Genomic DNA, 20278 nt, shown 5'->3' on the forward strand with positions numbered 1-20278 from the left:
CCTGGTACCTGCAGCCCCAAGCACACGGCCCAGCCGACCCTCCCCACCAGGACACACGCACCGACCCGGACATCCCCGTCCATGGCCTCTCCCCTTTCGGCCACCCCGGGCCCGCATGCCCACTTCATGCACCAAGATGGCCGCCCGGCCCCAGCGCGACCCGGGCCTAGAGGCGCCACTCCGGCTGGAGGACATCACGCTTCCAGGGGATGAGAGAGGGAGGAGCAGTTTCTATCGCACCTCTGAACTCCCCTGGGACGATGGGTTTCGATCGGCCCTCCGGCCTCCCTGAGGGCTGGCTCCGTGCCTGCTGGGTGTCTGGGACTCCTCCCGACCCGGCCCTGAAAGGATCAAAAGACAATAGCAGGAAATCCCGACAAGCGACCCCCAGGTGACAAGACCCCTGCCTGCACAGACTCCGGACATCAAAGAGGGGTCGACCTATAACAAGGGGTGCTCTGGGTCTGTCCGGCAGATTCGACGCTGGAACAACAAGAGCCTGCCGACGTGGTCGCGGCTCCTGAAACTTGGACCCTCCTTAGCCCTGCTGAGTGACTCGCGGCTCCCTGAAGATCGTAAGACCTCCGAACTTGTACCTGAGCCTGCTGAGTGACTCGCGGCTCCCTGAAAATCGTAAGACCTCCGAACTTGTACCTGAGCCTGCTGAGTGACTCACGGCTCCCTGAAGATCGTAAGACCTCCGAACTTGTGCCTGAGCCTGCTGAGTGACTCGCGGCTCCTTGAAGCTCGTAAGACCTCCGAACCTGTACCTGAGCCCGCTGAGTGACTCGCGGCTCCAACAGACTCTCACGGTCCCGCCGGACCCCGACTACAACAACGTATCCCCCAGCTCGAGGATTGTGAGCTGTGCGCCGGATACGTCCCTGCCTTGAACCTTTACCAGAGACTGTCCCGCTACCCCCTACCCCTTCCGAGACTCATTGAGCCCGTGCTCACCTTGTACATATTTGCAGTGATAACCTACTTGATAAAGATTGATTTCTAAGAATACCCGGTGTGGTCACTCTGTGTCGTGTGGTGCCAGAAGTACGATCCTAGATACGAGATTCTTCCCCCTGGGGAGTCTCCCGCCAGTGCCCGGCTACGATACTTCGAGGGTGGGTCTCAGGGTAGTCAGAACCCCTTCCAGGCTCCTCTGAGGTCGCCATCTAACATTGGTGGCAAACGACGGGATTCGGGCCCATCACCTAGAGATCGTACCGTGAACGACGGAAGCACTACCGACAAACATGGCAGAAGGAAGCGCCGTGAGCCCCGCAGAAACCAACGCCAACAGGGTGTTCCAGGTGGAGCATCTAGAAGAATACACACACAAAGAGCTAAAGCAATTTTGCAAAGAACTTAAAATCGCTACCACTGGTCTCAACACTAAAGAAGATTTGCAGAAAGCACTGAAAACTTGGGTGGAGACCGGGGCCTCCCGCCCAGAAGGCACGGGGGAGCGCCCCGACGAAGCCGAACCCCCCCAAAGTGAAAGCAGCAGCAATCAGGTGCGAGGCATCGTACCAGACGGGGGCCTATCCCCGGAAGAGCTCGCGGACAGAGAGAGAAGTCGCAATCATGAACTCGAGTTAGCCAAACTCAAAATCGAGGGCGAATTGAAGTTAGCGGAAAAAAAGCTAGCAGTGGAGCAAATGCGTGTACAAGGCGAACTAGAAGAAAAGAAGCTCCAACGGGAGCACGAAGGAAGGAAGCTCCAACTGGAGCACGAACGCAGCTTGAAGGAACTCGAGCTCAAGGCCAGAAACGAGGAAGGGAGGCCCCCGGGAAACCGAGAGACGGCCTCCCCAGCGGAACAGAAGGTCCACATCCCTAAGGATGTGGTCAAGGAATATTATAAAAACGATGACATTCAGCAATGGTTCAGGGCCTACGAGGTCGCCATGACCTCCCATCGGATCCCGCAGAAGGACTGGGGGGCGGGGTTGTGGGGGCGGTTTCTGAGCGAAGGAAGGGACACCCTGCTCGACCTACCCCTCTCCCTGCAGACCTCCTACAGCCACATGAAAGAGGCTCTACTCACAAGATACGGCCTCACCCCAGAAATGTACCGTCAGCGATTCCGGGACTGCAGGAAGATCCCGGGCACCACCTGGGTGGAGTATGTAAACTTTTTCAGTCGGGCCTTCGATGGGTGGATCAAGGGCAGCAAAGTCACCACCCTTGCCGAACTCACTGACCTCATGTTGTGGGAACACCTGGCTGCGAACTGCTTCATAGAACTACGTCAGCATCTGCTTGACAGCAAGCTCACAGATCCCCGGAAGCTAGCTGTGGAGGCCGACCGCTGGACCAACACCCGGGTCTCCCGGGGCATGGTAGGAGAGTACCCCCGAGCCAGTCAGGGACCACCCCGCCAGAGAGGGGGAGGGAACCAGGGAGGGCCGAGAGAGTCCCAGCCTAGCCCTCCGAAGACACAACCTCCACCTTTCCCGGCGCCCCCCCCACCAGTGACAGGGCCCCCTGGGAGACGGGGACACCGGGTGACCGTCACATGTTTCCGCTGCCAGAAACCCGGGCACTACGCCAATGACCCAGAGTGCCCCATGGCCACCCAAGTCTCCCCTACCACCCCTGCGAGACAGATAGCCAACGTAGCCCTGGGGGAGGAGGTTGAGGAAGCCGAGGAGTGGGAACCCGCAGCGATGGCCCTAGTATCCCTGGGAGATAGGGAGATGATCCCTGGTAGCCTCCTACCCTCCAACACACAGAAATACGGGCAGCTCGTCAAAATCAATGGCCACCAAGTAGGGGCCCTGCGGGACACCGGGGCCAGTATCACCGGTGTCCTCAGGCACCTAGTCCCCGAGGAGCAGATCCTCCCCAACGTCTTTTGCCCCGTAATATCCGCAGACAATAGAGAAAGTATGTGTCAGGTAGCCCTGGTGCCGTTTGAGTGGGGAGGGGTGATAGGTAAACTCAAGGTGGCCGTAAGAACCTCCCAGCCGGTCGACTGCCTCTTGGGGAACGACCTGGAGAGTTCTCCCTGGAAGCACGTCGAGCGCAAGGCCCACCTAGGAATGATGGGACTCCCCGAGTGGGTGTGCGCCACCACCCGATCTATGTCAGCCCGACTCACTCCCCGGAGAGAAGTCGAAAGCACCCCGATTGAAGAGATCAGAAAGGTCCCCGCCGAGGGTCCTCCCGTCCCCCCATCAGAAGGGTCCGTTGCCCGCGACGAACCCGTACCATCCGACCCCGCCCCGGTCCCCGAGTTGGGAGATCTACCCGAGTTGGCCCATTGGCGCCACGAGGGCGGGCCCACCCGGGAAGAATTTTGCCGGGAGCAAGCCACTTGTCCTTCCCTGGTCGGGCTGCGGCGCCAGGCCGAGGGCCAAGCCGCAGGTGACCAGACCGGGACGCACCGAATCTATTGGGAAAATAACATCTTGTACAGTGAGCAGAAGTCGGTGGAGCTGGGATCCGGACGGGTACTGGTGGTACCCCTCCGCTTCCGAGACTTCCTCCTGGGCTTAGCCCATGACGTCCCCCTCGCCGGCCACCTGGGTCAGGACAAGACCTACAGCCGTCTTGTGACCCATTTTTACTGGCCTAGAATGAGAGCAGCGGTAGAAGCCCACTGCAAGTCCTGCCCCACGTGCCAGGCTAGTGGGAAGAGTGGGGGGAAGCGCAAGGCTCCCCTCCAACCCTTCCCAGTCGTCAGTACCCCTTTTGAACGAGTCGGAATCGACGTCGTGGGACCACTGGACCCCCCACCTCCCAAGGTCACCGTTTCATCTTGGTCCTAGTGGACCACGCCACCCGCTATCCTGAGGCTATTCCCCTACGCACCATTACGGCCCCCGTGGTGGGCCGGGCCCTGATGGGGATCTTTTCCAGGGTGGGTTTTCCCCGCGAGGTCGTGAGCGATCGCGGCACTAATTTTATCTCGAAATATATGACGTCCCTGTGGCAACAATGTGGGGTGTCCTATAAGTTCACCACCCCGTACCATCCCCAAGGGAACGGCCTAGTAGAAAGGTTTAATAGGACTTTGAAAGGGATGATCGCTGGCCTAGAAGAGCCCCTCCGGCGTAAGTGGGACGTCCTGCTCCCCTGCCTCTTGTTCGCTTACCGGGAGGTCCCCCAGAAGTCCTTAGGGTTTAGCCCGTTTGAATTACTCTATGGGCACCCCGTCCGAGGTCCCCTCAGTTTGGTTAAGGAAGGGTGGGAGGCAGCACCCCAGACCACCCCCCGAGATGTGTTCCAGTACGTCCTGGCCCTCCGGAACCAGACCAGGAAGTTCTGAGAACTGGCCGAGGCCAACCTGGAGGCAAGTCAAGAAGAGATGAAGCGCTGGTACGACCAGAATGCCACTCTGGTCGAGTTCCAACCGGGCCAGCAGGTGTGGGTCATGGCCCCCGTGAAGCCTGGCGCCCTCCAGGACCGATGGACTGGGCCCTACAAAGTGGTTGAGCGGAAGAGTCAAGTCACATACTTGGTGGACGTCCAGTCGCCTCGGGATCCCCTCCGGGTCCTGCACGTGAACCGCCTCAAGCCTCACTTCGTGCGGACAGAACTGAGCCTCCTGCTGGCCACCGATGACGGGGCCGAAGATGAGTCGGATCCCCTCCCGGACCTCCTGTGTGTCAAGGAGCAGGATGGCTCCGTGGAAGGAGTGAACCTCTCCCCAGCCCTCACTGCCCAGCAACAAGCGGACTGCCGCCAGCTCCTAAGACAATTTTCCGACCTCTTCTCCCTGACCCCCCGGGTCACCAACTGGTGTGTTCATGACGTGGACACGGGGACAGCCCGCCGGTGAGACACCGAGCCTACCGGGTTCCTGACCGGGTCCGGTCCTGCATTCAAGCTGAAGTCTCGAAGATGTTGACCCTGGGGGTGATCGAGCCCTCTGACAGTCCCTGGGCCAGCCCCGTGGTCCTGGTCCCGAAGGCAGCGGCCCCCGGTGTCGCCCCCGAGCTCCGATTCTGCGTAGACTACCGGGGGCTCAATGACGTTACCCGAGCCGATGCCCACCCCATTCCACGAGCCGACGAACTCATTGACCGACTAGGGGCAGCCCGGTTCCTCAGCACATTCGACCTCACCTGCGGATACTGGCAGATTGCACTCACCGAAGGGGCCAAGGAGCGGTCCGCTTTCTCCACCCCCAATGGGCACTACCGCTTCCGCGTAATGCCCTTCGGGATGAAAAATGCCCCGGCCACTTTCCAGCGACTGGTGAATAGGGTCCTGGCCGGGCTAGAGCCGTTCAGCGCGGCATATCTGGACGACATCGCTGTTTTCAGTTCAGAATGGAGTGAGCACCTCCAGCACCTCCGGAGGGTGCTAACCGCCCTGCGCCAGGCAGGCCTCACAGTAAAAGCCAGCAAGTGCCAGATCGGGCAAGGATCCGTAGTCTACCTGGGGCACCAGGTCGGGAGCGGCCAGGTCGCCCCTCTACAGCCAAAGATCGACGCCATCCTGGCCTGGGAACCACCCATCACCCAAACGGAGGTGCGAGCCTTTCTGGGACTCACTGGCTACTACCGAAGATTCATTCGGGGGTATGGCAGCCTTGTCGGCCCTCTCACAGAACTCACGTCTAAAAGACAGCCAAAGAAAGTGCAGTGGACGGCTGCCTGCCAGGAAGCTTTCGATGCCCTAAAAAAGGCCATGTGTACTTCCCCCGTCCTCCAGGCTCCCGACTACGCCAAGGGGTTCATAGTCCAGACCGATGCCTCCGAGCATGGCATTGGGGCCGTCCTGTCCCAAGTGAATGACCAAGGCCTAGACCAGCCCGTCGCCTTCCTCAGTCGGCGGCTGTTGCCCCGAGAACAGAGATGGAGCACCATAGAGCGCGAAGCCTTTGCCGTGGTCTGGGCACTCAAAAAGCTACGACCCTACCTGTTCGGCACCCATTTCAGAGTCCAAACTGACCATCGGCCCTTGCGATGGCTCATGCAGATGCGAGGAGAAAACCCCAAGCTACTGCAGTGGTCAATCTCCCTCCAGGGGATGGATTTCACCGTAGAACACCACCCTGGTACGGACCATGCCAACGCTGACGGCCTCTCCCGGTTCTTCCGCCTCAGCGAAGAGAACCCCCCAAGATGATGGGCAGTTCTCTCCGGCTTTCAGCTGGGGGGGACGCGTGTTGGACCCGGCCTCGTAGAATGGCCCGACGTGCCCCCGCACCACCGAAACCTGGTACCTGCAGCCCCAAGCACACGACCCAGCCGACCCTCCCCACCAGGACACACGCACCGACCCGGACATCCCCGTCCATGGCCTCTCCCCTTTCGGCCACCCCATGGCCCGCGTGCCCACTTCATGCACCAAGATGGCCGTCCGGCCCCAGCGCGACCCGGGCCTAGAGGCGCCACTCCGGCTGGAGGACATCACGCTTCCAGGGGATGAGAGAGGGAGGAGCAGTTTCTATCGCACCTCTGAACTCCCCTGGGACGATGGGTTTCGATCGGCCCTCCGGCCTCCCTGAGGGCTGGCTCCGTGCCTGCTGGGTGTCTGGGACTCCTCCCGACCCGGCCCTGAAAGGATCAAAAGACAATAGCAGGAAATCCCGACAAGCGACCCCCAGGTGACAAGACCCCTGCCTGCACAGACTCCGGACATCAAAGAGGGGTCGACCTATAACAAGGGGTGCTCTGGGTCTGTCCGGCAGATTCGACGCTGGAACAACAAGAGCCTGCCGACGTGGTCGCGGCTCCTGAAACTTGGACCCTCCTGAGCCCTGCTGAGTGACTCGCGGCTCCCTGAAGATCGTAAGACCTCCGAACTTGTACCTGAGCCTGCTGAGTGACTCGCGGCTCCCTGAAGATCGTAAGACCTCCGAACTTGTACCTGAGCCTGCTGAGTGACTCGCGGCTCCCTGAAGATCGTAAGACCTCCGAACTTGTGCCTGAGCCTGCTGAGTGACTCGCGGCTCCTTGAAGCTCGTAAGACCTCCGACCCTGTACCTGAGCCCGCTGAGTGACTCGCGGCTCCAACAGACTCTCACGGTCCCGCCGGACCCCGACTACAACAACGTATCCCCCAGCTCGAGGATTGTGAGCTGTGCGCCGGATACGTCCCTGCCTTGAACCTTTACCAGAGACTGTCCCGCTACCCCCTACCCCTTCCGAGACTCATTGAGGCCGTGCTCACCTTGTACATATTTGCAGTGATAACCTACTTGATAAAGATTGATTTCTAAGAATACCCGGTGTGGTCACTCTGTGTCGTGTGGTGCCAGAAGTACGATCCTAGATACGAGATTCTTCCCCCTGGGGAGTCTCCCGCCAGTGCCCGGCTACGATACTTCGAGGGTGGGTCTCAGGGTAGCCAGAACCCCTTCCAGGCTCCTCTGAGGTCGCCATCTAACAGATACTGTTATTGGTAGAGGGTTCTTGATTTCATCGAGGGGGTTTCTGTTCTGCTTTTTATGATTGTCTCTTTATAGCTCTGTTTTTTTTGGTTAAAGTAGTCGATGAATGGCAACCAAAGAGAGCTCAAACTTGTGTGTGAGACATCACTGGCTGCAGTCCTGCTTTAAATTCTTTGATCTGCCATTTGAGGGAAATAGGATGGATCACTGTTTTTTTAGCATGTCCGTTTTCTGAAGGGGAGTTTATGTGAGCGGGTCTAGGTATGTTGTGCTTGGTGATAGATGGATATGAGAGGCGCCCGGAGGATAAGGATAGGTTGGAGCTTGAAGCAATAATAATGACAATTTACATTGATTTTTTTACTTTACTCCAGTAGTGATTGAGTTCATGGAATGAGAACCACTGGTATTGGTTTGCAGAATTACTTTCATAACCGTCTAAGTCTCAAAAATGTACTTTTGACTCCATGTTAATGTTAAATTCACCAGTGTTCCAGCTCTGCAGTGCTACTAGAAACACGTTCCTGTGGGGCCAAAAGACCGGAAACCGTTCTTACCCGCACTGGTGGGCGTGGAGGGTCTGAAGATCCTGAGTGTGCCCCATCCACGGGCAATCAAAACGGCTGCAGCTGAGTTCAGGTGAGTCGCTGCATGTGGCCCAGACAGCTACACTAAGTAGGTGCAGAGACTCTCGCTTGGGGTCATGCTTCCAAAGCAACCAGAGACTCTGAGGTTCCTCCTGCGGGGTGTGTCCAGTTCCTCTCCCAGTGGGGGTTGGTTGCAACGATCTTGTCCATGGTCCCTTGCATGGATGATGGTACACAGGTGCTCCCACGGTGTGCTCACCTCTCCGGCGAGCAATGGCAGATCAGGTCACGGCACTTGATGCACCCGGTAACGCGCTCTTGCATACAGAGTCACAGCGTCCCACAGCACACGGGCCCACCTTACTGCACAGCAGTATTTTCCACAGCAGCCCCTCCTACCACACATGGCTATGGCCTATATCGTTTTGCCATGGTGGGCTCTCCTGGTATACGGGGTCGCCGACTGCACACGGGCTCCAGCCCAAACAGCACAGTGCGACACATGGTTCAATTCATGGTGGCCCTCTCTGGCATACAGGGGGGGAACCAACTTTATCCTTCACATGGGAAATGACCCGATCGGTGCAACAGCTGTTACCTCATCACCTTACAGAAGAGTCCACTTGACAGGCTCCCCACTGGACTTCGCTCACTCCAATGCTTCCCATTTCCTCACAAAGCACACTGGTCCTGGCAAACAGGCAGGCGCTAGTATTCCAGGCTCCAGGGCAGGTGGTATTGGATTCTCTGGGTAATGCCCCCTCCCCCATCAAGAAAACTTGCAGGCCTTGGCCCCCTGAGCTGGTCACGGGTAAAAGTCTTGCAGAGCTGCCCTTCCCCCCCATGTCATGTTCACGCTGATTTTTTGCAACTAAAGGGAGTTGCGAGAAACTACTGACAGCCTCAGGCCAGTGGAGGTAAAATGTATGCTATAGTCGTAAATGGGCAGTGTTAATGATGCTTGTACAACGATTAATTTCACGTAGCATCCATAGTCATTTGATTCACTTGGGTGGCAGTGTGGTTACTGTTCTTTTTTACTCTTCCTGCTTAACTTCTTCCACTTACACTGACTTTTGAAGCTTATCTCTGGTAATACCACTTTCCTTTTTTTCGGCTCCATCATTGACAACCATTCATTTGCTGACCTGTTCCTGGGCTTCTTTCCAAAGTCTCACAAGCGTTTCGTACTCCTCTTGTACCATGCGAAGATCTTCCCAGGTAAGCCCCCAGCAGCTAGCAAGCCCTGCAGCTCCAGAAGCGACCCAATTTCCAGCAAAGGGTCCGCTACAGGAACTTCATCCTCGCCTCCCTCTGAAGCAGAAGTGAGGACCTCTACAGACATTGCCATTCCAGAGTCGGTTCTTTCCTGCAAACTACCTTGACCTGGTCCCTACAATCGGGAAAAATCACAGTCCCGCTCTGAGACTCTTCACAACAAACCAATGTGGGTCATGGGTGAGTTCAGCACACTGCAGCGAAGCTTAAAAAATTAGTGAGCCTGTAGACATCACTCCAGTGACACAGGTTTAAAAGGACCTGTTCACACCTTCTGATCACTACATGGTATGCTTCCTCCACTGCACTCATGCTGCTTAACTCCTGGTGAAGGGGCCATGAGGGAAGCGATTTGGGTGCCCCTCCTGGTCCAATAGGACCACAATCCTTGAGAGAAGCCTATGTCATAGCACACACTTGATCTGTGTTTTCCTATGACAACAGCAATCCTGTTTTAGGGGTCCAGACATCAATACAGTTGAACACTCAGGGCAGGGGTGCACATCTATCACCATGTGAGAATTTTTCCATCCCAAAAGCCACTATGGTTATTCTCCGTTCTGGGCACACAACTTGCTTTTGCTTGAGCTTGATGTAGGGATATCGGATTTTGTGATTCCAGATGCTCAGTTTTCCATGCCAAAATCTGACCAACTTTTAATTCGGGTCTTAGTAAGAGTAGCTTGAGGATCAATGTGTAGAAACGGTGTAGAAAAGGTAAGAGTATCGTACACCTTTACTGTGTACCTCATTAGAAATGAAATGTGGCTGATATAATCTGTTAATGAGTACTGCAGCTTTGGGATTTGCATAAAGAACATTAATAAGTTAAATATACTTCTCAGTGCATGCCATTCTAATACTTAGAAGAAATTGACCTATTTTACTTCATCAATCACTTTATCAGTGTTGAGGATCATGCTAAACAATATTTTTAGAAATTGACATACTATTGACTGAGGAGCCATGCCCTCTTTGTACACAGGATATATTCCCTTGATAAAGTCACATTGATATGGGTGTACTAGCCACTGCAAGATTAACACTAGGGGGCCGATTCCGATTTCGGTCGGAAGGGCACCGAATCTGGTACGGCCGGAAAAACTACGAGCCGTACGCGTGTTTTCCGGCCGACTCGTACAGCTGTACGAGCGAGCAAGTACGATGCGAGCTACATGAAATTCACCGACCGAGTTGTTCCCGGGTCCGAACCGCTCCGTACGTCTCGGTCGGAAGCTAACCGTGGCGTGCAATGGATGCGATTCCCGACCGAGCCAGTACGATGCACTCGTCGGTGAGCCTGTGCGAGCCGGAGTGTCCGGCTCGCAAAACGTCTGGCTGGTTGCCTATGGGGGTCCGCGTCGAACCCCCTGTCACCCGCAGCCCTACGACTCAGACACAGGGGGAGACCCAAGGGTCCCCCCAACACAGGCATGTACGGTGCAGATGGCACCGGCACGTACGCACTGTAGGGGGTGCCCTTGCGTGAGACATACCCATTAAGTCAATGGGAGCCCATGTACGCGTCGTACGACCGGCTCCCATTGGCTTCTATGGGAGTCCGACCGAACCGAGTCTGGCAGCATATGGCCGCATCATACTCACTCGGTCGGACTGCAGGACTCCGGCTAGGTCAGGAAACACTCCAGATCCGGCTCGGTCGGAATGCTTTCCGACCCAAATCGGAATCGGCACCTGAGTAGAGAAGAGCGAGATTGGGATTTACTTCATTTTGCTTTACGATTTGGCCAATTCAATTTAAGCGCTATCACTGGAATTCCATGATTATACAAGCGCTGTATAATTTGATTCAACTTTCACACATAACCGAGACTGATCTTGACGTTAACGTTTACAAAAGTCCTCAAGCAGAACCGGTGAGCAGATTAAGTGTGGAAAGGAATAAGAGTGATTATTGGGCAAACACAAACAGAGCTGGGCAGGATGGTAGAACAGGGAGTGGAAGTATTTAATGTATGCTTTGTTTTATTGGATTATCCATCAGAACAGGATTGGATGTTCTTATTTGGAGAACTGAAATGACGTTCCATGTGTTGTTGGATAAGGTAGTTATTGGCTTTAGTGAGACCTTACTGAGAGTAGTCATCTATGTGTATGTGTATTTTGATAGATGTTGTTTTGTCTTATAGTTTCTCATCCCGGGTGTTCCCTACCCTTAACTTTCCCTCACTTGATCGTCCTATCGCTCTGTGACCTTGTATTCAGAGTTTGGGGATGTCAAGGGGTGGACCCCTTATAGCATCATCCGGATCCTGAGGAGTACAGAACCTGACAGTTTCGTTAGTAAAGGTAACTGTTAATTCCTTTGGTGTGTTGATATCTGAGTAGGTTTGAGGTGTAACACGTTAAGAGTTACTTGCCTGTTTTTGTCTGTGTAGAATACAACGTAGATTAGAAATAGTAGGTATAGAACTAGCTACATTCATAGGTATGTTTTGGAAAACCTCCCTCAAAACTGAGCCACAGGGTTCATTAGAGGTGGATGCAAGGGTTTTTATTTGTTCAATATTTTGATGAACTTTATGCTCCATTGCGGAGGCAGAGTGGTTATGCTCAACTGTTTTTTCAACATTGTCACCAAGAGCAACTGTTCTGCCTGTGCAATGGAATGCATAATACTGCATACCCCTCCAATGACACCTGGGCTCACTTAATCTCGTCTTACAATAAATGTAGGCACCCTAGCTCAGTAGTCTGTTTCCGCTGCTTGATTTGATATAGTTTGCTTGATTTCTTGCTGCAATTCTTTATCTGTATTTAGAAAGAAACAAAAGAGAAAACATTGTTTTAGTGATTAGGTATATGAATGTTTTTAAAAGAATTCTACCTGCAAGTGAATAAAGGTTTTATATTTATTTTTTTCAGCCTATTTTTCTATATTATAGAAAGGGTTGAATTTCTTAGGCTCTGCAATGTTGGCTTTGAAATGTTTGTTTCGTTGATATCGGTGAGAAAAAAAGTTATTTTCGAAGAGAGTTGAGTTTATGATATAAGTTACCTTAATTATGGTTCTCTGTTGTGTGAATTGTAATTCCTGAAGGTGATGGTGTGTGTTTTCGGAGTTTTGGACAATTTGTTCCTTCTGATTGGTGTTGTGCTATGGCTTATTCAGTTCTGATAGAAAGAGAAAAACAAGTGTCCATGTTTGATTTACAAATGTACTTTTAAATTTGGCCTGCAAAGAAAAATGTTTTGACTTTATTTATTTGAAAAATTAAATTTCTTTATTGTTTAGCGAGTTCTTATTTTTTAGGCAATGCTATGTTTGCATACAAATGTATTTTCACTTGAAACCTGCGGAAAGAAAGTTATTATTTGTGTCAATAGTTTTTTTCTTAAATTTTACCTTGAATGGTTTGGCTCATTGTGGGATCTGCAACTTCTGCTCGTGTTGATTTGGTTATTATTGAGGATTTTTTCCTCCACACTGGTGGTGTGATATGGTTTGAACTGTAGAGAAATGTAAAGAAGAAAATACTGTATATTATTCATGGCTTTTGTTTTCCTGTGGATGGATGGTTTGCTTTGCACCTGTAAAAAGGAATATGCTTCATTTCTGTGGTTGGTTCTAACATACTCCAATAATTCAGATATAGGTTTTTATTTTATCTAGCGAGATTGGCTTAGGAGTGGATTTACATTTCCTTTTTTTTGGTGCATTTTTAAATACTGTATGGACTTAATAGTTTTGTGTGTCAAATGTTTACCTGTCAAGCTATTTCAATGGTCAGGAACTCTTGGGATTGTTTTGTAGCATGTTGTGGTGTGGATTTTGAAGCTTTAATTTCCTTGCAAAACAATTGCAGATCTGGAAAAAAACCTGAAAATGTGACTGTGAAATGTACTGTTTTTTTTATTTAAAAAACAATGAATTACAGTTGTATTCTTTCTTTAAGGGCAGCACAAATAGGGTTCATTGTACTTTATTGTGTAGAATACCTGGTGGAATATGATTATTAATTGATCGCCACCCCCATCCAGCACCTTCTCCGAGGCATACATCTGTTGGAGTAGGAATAGTAAATGTGCCCCTACCACCATCCAGCCCTTTCCCTGAGTCAAACACCTGTCGGAGTAGGAATAGTAAATTTGCTCACACCACTATCCAGAACCTTCCCTGAGGCAAACACCGTTTGGATTCAGAATAGTAAGTTTGCCCCCACCACCATCCAGCAACTTCCCTGAGGCAAACACCTGTCGGAGTACTAATAGTAATTTTGCCCTCACCACCATCCAGCACCTAGCCTGAGGCAAACACCTGTCAGAGTAGGAATAGTAAATTTGCTCACACCACTATCCAGAACCTTTCCTGAGGCAAACACCTGTTGGATTCAGAATAGTAAGTTTGCCCCCACCACCATCCAGCAACTTCCCTGAGGCACACACCTGTCGGAGGAGGAATAGTACATTTGCCCCCACCACCATTCAGCACCTTTGCTGAGGCAAACACCGGTTGGAGTAGAAACAGTAAATTGGCCCCCACCACCATCTAGCACCTTCCCTGTGGCAAACACCTGTTGGAATAGGAATAGTTAATTTGCCTCCCCCATCATCCAGCACCTTCCTTGAGGCAAACACCAGTTGGAGCAGGAATAGTACATTTGCCCCAACTAGCGTACAGCACGTTCTCTTAGGTACATACTTTTCCGAGTTGGATAATTAATGTTGTCCTTCATCACTTACATGCATGTGCCCTGAGGTAAATTCTGAATACTAATTTTTTAATTGACAGTCTATGTATATTACTATTATTTTTTTACAATACCATCTCAGTAATTTAGTTTTTTTTCCCTTTAATAAAAATGATGGAAATGGTTCTTTAAATATCAGTCGATTTTTTTAAGATGCACTTTCTTTTGTGAGTGTTTTTAGATTGAGTCAGGCAGAAGTCTATGGATTAATAAAAAACAATGATTAGAAAATATTCAAGGCTTTTATTGTATTATGTGTATGTGTGTTTCTTGTGACTCTTCTACTTACTTGTTCTGTAGGTAGTAGGTTTCCAAAGCAATGTGTCTCTTTATATTCTCCGTGCTCCGATGCGTGTGGACATCTGGGAAGTCAGTGATACACTGAGCACAGAATGGTGGGTGGCTAAATTTATACATTTTTGTGTGCTGAATGGTAATTGAAAACAAAATGTTTTTGATTGCATTTTTAATGTAGAAATTAAATCTGACAGAAACTATATTTAGTATGTAATGTTTAGAAAGACTTTTTCTCTTGTTTGCTTAGAAGGGCAGGCATTTTGTTGCATGAATGAATCCAGAGTTCTTAGTAATAATGGAGAAAGGACACTTTGCTTCTGCAGTGCATCTGCTTCGTTTTGTATCAGTATTATACTGAACAGGTTTTTTTAAACAAGGAAAGATACTGTAAATGTTCATTCTAGATTTTGTTTCTGAATTAATTTCTCAAAATTTAGTGTTGGAAAATTTTCGAGAGGGTTGATAACCAATTTTTTGACAGTTCATAATATTTGCATTGTAATGGAATGCGTTGTAATGGTAGTTATAATGCACATTTATGGGACTAGGTTGTAACGGTACTCATTGTAAAATCATGCGTTGTAGTGGTTTTTGTAATGACCGCGTTGTAGAAGCATGCATTGTAATGGTATGCGTTGACACGTCATACAACCGATGGTCACAGGTTGAAATCTCAGCGAGTCCTCTCAGACCTTCTTCCTTTTCTATACTTCACCTCATATTCAAAATTTGCAATCCTAGATGGTCTGCTCAGCCTTTCCTCAAGCTCAGGCCAAGAAAATGAGGTCCTTTGATTTGGATAACAATATACATAGATATTCACTACCAGGATGGCCTACGGCTGTCCATATGCTTTCCAATTATGCATTTTATGTTTAGTTGCATGAAAAGAGGTTTGCTGAGATGCGAATTGTTGAGGTACCATCTTAGAGAACGATCTTGTTATATCTCGGATTCAAAGGAGATTGATGTTGAAGCATGACCGAATAAGTGGAAATTGAGTAGGGTTTTTGAGTTGAAAACGTAATCCTTTCACAGATATTATACGAGAGGAACCAAATAACAAAGAGCCTGATTATGATGGCAGAAGGCCCGCCACGACAGCCTGTCGGTGGTGGACCCTCCGCCATCGCACTGTGGTTTTCTGCCTGCCAGATTACTATGGCGGGTGTAAATGTGGCGGTCGGATAATGATATACCTTTCCGCCCGCCTGTTCATGGCGGTTAACCCGTCATAGCAAGTTGGCGGAAAAGGGCCCCTTCAGCCTGGGCATTTTTTTGGGGGGGGTTGGTATGCACCTATGGTGCCCCCTACATTTCCAAGCACCATGTGGCAGGCACCGCATGGTGGCTGCCACGTAGTCCGGGGAAATGTAAACAGTGCCCTATTTACATTGCGGCGGGTGCTGCAGCCAGCAGCACCCGCCGCAATGTAAAGTATGGCCGGTGCAACCGCCACGGTGGCGGTCCCATCGTAATGCGGTGGGTGGGTAGGCCTCCTCGTAGGCGACTGGTCCCACTACCACAGCAATGCATCGTAATGACCCCCGAAGAGTTTTTCAGCTTCAATGATTTTTTTCGAAAGCCATTTCAAATTTTCTTTGATTTGTATCTGACAATAGATCTCCTATTGTTATTGTTAGTGAAAGCTTCTCTAATTACTTCTTGAACTTCTTCTCAGAACGTGCATCAGTAAAGGTCAAAGCATACTTGATGAGTTTGTATGTGCTGTTATGGATTGCGGCTGCAACTTTCATCCATCGCAAGTTTCATCTTATGATGAAACCTTTTACGGAACATATTTGCTGGAGCATATTTGCCAAACTATTTTGTTTTTCTCCTTGTGAGAAGGAAACCTTTACAACGGATTTGCTTTTGGTTTGAGTGTCTCGGAGTCATTAAAGTGGTTGTCTTGAATGACCACATTATTGGCTTTTAGTTTGAGTAGATGGGATAATATATCTTGCTCCTTGATTAGGTGTTTTCACCTTTATATTGCATGACAAAATCTGATTAGCATTCTGGAGACAGATTACTTAATTTCATGATGCACCCTGATCCCATGCCAATATTGTTGAGTCTGATTTTCCAGGGACTTCAAGATATTTTGGATACTGTATTGCAGCATTTCATTTGGTGAGTCTTGTGTCACAGAGGTATGGCTCCTAAACAAGTAAACTCTTAAAGTGTGAAGCCTTGATTATAACTTCCTCTAGTGACAAGATGGAAAAAGGACCAGTGGCTGGAATTGTAAAACAGATATTCACCTAGTTTCCTGGATGCTTACATTAACTCTATAACAAAGGTATAAACCTGGGCTACTAACAATATTGCAAGGTACTGATTAAGTGCAGACCAAAGCTCAGCATCTGGACAAATAAGTAGGCGTTGCGGAATGTAGGGCAAGACATTAAGCCTTAGGTGTGAGGGAAATAGGCAGAACATAAATATTTCCTCATGGACTTCGTCTGCTATCTTCTCAGGACTTAGAGGCCTTAGTTCAGGTGCTTGGTATCCTTCTGTTGCAAGTACATCACATATCTAGGAATTTCTGAAGATCGTTTGTATCACCAAAGGTGTTGGTTCTGTTCTGATGTGTAACTTTACATCTTTCTGAACAAATGACACAAACCTGAAGTTGTGTTGGCTCAAAGTGGATCTCACGTTGGGACATTTCTTTCTTGTTGCTGAGGTTGCTTTTGCTATATCTTGGAATATATGATGGTGGTGTGCACCCCAGGTGATGATCTTGATTGTGGCTGCTTTTATATGCACTAGCATTTGTGTTATGCTCTTTTGCCTTGGGGCTCCTGGTGAAGTTGAGGGCAGCCCGAGGCGATGAGTACTTTGGATATTCAAGTTTTAATCAGAGGGAATATCCAGTTTTGGAAATGTGTGTTGGAGGAACAAGCACATGTGATTCCCTTCTTTCTGTTCCTTTAATCCTTATAGTCATGTACTGTTTCCTCTATTCCTACGTTTAAAGTTGCATTGACCATGTTGGAGTTGTTCAAGCTGAAATTTCAGATTCTGTACTCTTGGTGTAAAGCATTAAAGTCTACCAATGCTTTTCATTTTTACTGACCCTTCTCTCTATACTGTTCAGTTTGCCTTCTAGGTTATGTAGCTTTGTAGAGTTGGAGGCCTTATAGGGCTTAGGGGCTATACCTTCTGCTAGACTTAGACTGTTTTTGGTTCTTCTGTTAGATTCTTATAATACAGTGTGTTGCACTCAGGTCTCCTGTTTTAGGTTAGCGAGTTTGACCATTTTTGTTATGGAAATTCTCACACTAGTCAGGAGTGTGATGTTGGAAGGACACAATTTTTATCAATGGCCACAAAACTACAATATGCACTTTGAGCTTAATTTCAGTTACTAGTATGCTGTTCCCAGCAGTGTATTACAAGTGCATTTTTGCCTTTATCTACAGTTTTCTTATTGTCTTCTATTTACACTATTGTCTTGTTAATTGTATGTCTTTACTATCTTCTAGTTGTCCTGTTAACTAAGCTTGTAGCATGTAGCTTCAATTCAGGAGTGACATACGAAGTGCATAGATCATATTGTTTGTATTAGAAGGCTTGGGGATTCTTTAAAAGTTTAAACTTCTTTAGCTTGTTTGACTCCTCTGTTCCTAGTATTTCTTTTACTTTTACCTCCCATGCTACCATGCTAAAATATAGATATATTTTGTTAATGGGTGGGTATGCATCGCAGCCGTAGACCCTGGCACTGAACATAACTATTTATTGTATGGATAGCCACATTCAAGTAAGCCAAAGGCTGAAGTGAATTGCCAAAATGTGCATTACACTACAGCAGACAAATGGAAGAAGAGGGCTAATTGAACATCCAGGTAAGTAAGTATGTATAGTATGTCCTTATTTGTGAACACCAAAATACCTTGGTTAGCGCCAAACCTAAAACAAACATGACCCAGAAGCGGAGAAAAGAAACTGAACCCTCCATTCACATGGGTGTAAATCAAGCACTTGCAGATAATAACTACAAATAGATTTGTGATACTTATAGTTTATGATGGAAATAGCCCTTTTTGCAGGGTTATCCCCAAACATTTTGCTTCTTCCTCCTTTGTTTTTCCTGACCTGTGGTGGTTGGCTATAGGACTCTGGGCACTATACCACTGCTGATCAGTGCTAAAGTGCATATGCTCTCTGTGTAAATTGTTATTGTGATTGGTTATCCACGATTGGCATATTTGTTTTACCAGTAGGTCCACAGTAATGTGTGCCAGTGCTGGTAACTCAAATGCTATTAGGGGGCTTGCAGCACTGATTGTGCCACCCACATGAGAAGCCCTGAAATGATGTCTCAGGCCTGCCACCACAGTGCCTGTACGCATCTTGTTAACTGCCCTGTTGACCTGGCCAGTGTACCCACTTGCCAGGCCTTACCCTCCCCTTTTTTTTCTACACATAGGGCACCCCTATGGTAGGTCCAAGGAACCCCCATGGGCAGGGTACAGTGTATGTGAAAGGTAGGACATGTACTAGTGTGGGTAACATGTTCTGATAGGGAAATACTGCTGATTTCGTTTTTCACTATTGAATGGCTATCTTGCCCATAGGACAGAATGGGGAATGCTGTGTAACATGCTTACCTGCATATCTTCTCATAGGAGCAAAATGGAAAATTGGAGTCTGGTATCCCTGAACTCAGAATTTAATAACACATCTTTTAGTAAAGGTGTTTCTTAAATACTGTGTTTGAAAATAGCACTTTTAGAAAGTGGCTGTTTTCTTGTTCATATTTCTGTGTGCCTCTGCCTGTTTGTGGATTGACTGTCTGGTTTGAGAGTGACAGGGGCTGGGGTGGCTCCAGGAGTCTAGGAGCACTAGGCTGAATAGACCTATCTGCATTTGGAGTGGTGGGAGGAGTAGTACCTGGGCCTGACTAGGGCTGTGCCTGCCTTCCACAGTCCTGGCTCCACATCCTGCGGTGTGTCTAATGACCCTGGTCCACACTAACAAAGGAAGAAGTTGTGCACTGACAGAGTGCACCCAGAACTGGTTTGGACTGGTTCCAGGACCCCTCACACATAGAGAACAAAGTCTTTTTGAGGTATAAATATGAGAGCTGAAACCCCTGAAAGTTAGACTACTTTGGAATCAAGGAGGAACCTTTGCTGAGGAGAAAAGCTGAAGAGCTGAAGGCGAAGTACTGCCCTTGCTGTGTGTCTGGGGTTGGCCCACAGTTGCTATTTCTGCCAAAGGAAGGAGAAGTACTTTGCAGTGTGCTGTGTCCCCTGCTTGAAGAAAGGACGTTGCTGTGTGCTGTGTCCTGAAAAAAAAGTCTCCAAGGGCCTGAGAAGAGCTGGCCTCCTGTTGAGGAAACAAAGGGATATAAAAGTTTCCAAGACTACTTTGTGATCAAGAAGAACCTCTGCCAAAGGAAAACAGCTGAAGAGACTGAGGAGAAGTACTGCCCTTGCTGTGTGTTCTGGGGCTGGCCTGCAGTTTGCTGTTTTTACTAAAGAAGGGACCAAGGGACTTTGCTGTGTGCTATGTCCCCCCCTGTTTGAAGAAGGAATTTGCTGTTTGCTGTGTCCAGCTGAAGAAAAGTCTCCAAGGGCCTGAGAAGAGCTGGCCTCCTGTTTCTGAAGTCCCAGGCACAAAAGGACTTCTCCCCCAGCTTTCCTGAACTTCCTTGCTGGGAGTTCTAGTCTGCCAGGAGGACCTGTAACTGTGTGTGAGGCATTTTTGCTGTTGGGAGCTGAAAGCGCGACTCAATGAGAGAGAAGCGTGACGGCGCCGCACCAGCCACTGTTGCATCATCTAGGAAGCGTGTCACCGCTGCCGCTGTTCGCCGCCTCAACACCGGTGGAGCGTGTCGCTGCCACAGACTGTGCCGTCGCATCACTGGAGAAGCGTGTCGCAGGGCCTCCGCATCGCTGAGGAAGCATGCCGCCGCAACACCAGAGAAGCGTGTCGCAGTCGCCGAGGGTGTCATCGCATCACCGGGGAAGCGTGTCGCAGGGCCTATCGTGGCCCAGAAAACCACTGAGTTTGCCACACAGCCATCTGGCTTGCACGCATCG

Source organism: Triturus cristatus, chromosome 3_1 (assembly GCF_964204655.1).
Source record: "Triturus cristatus chromosome 3_1, aTriCri1.1, whole genome shotgun sequence".
NCBI lineage: Eukaryota > Metazoa > Chordata > Amphibia > Caudata > Salamandridae > Triturus > Triturus cristatus.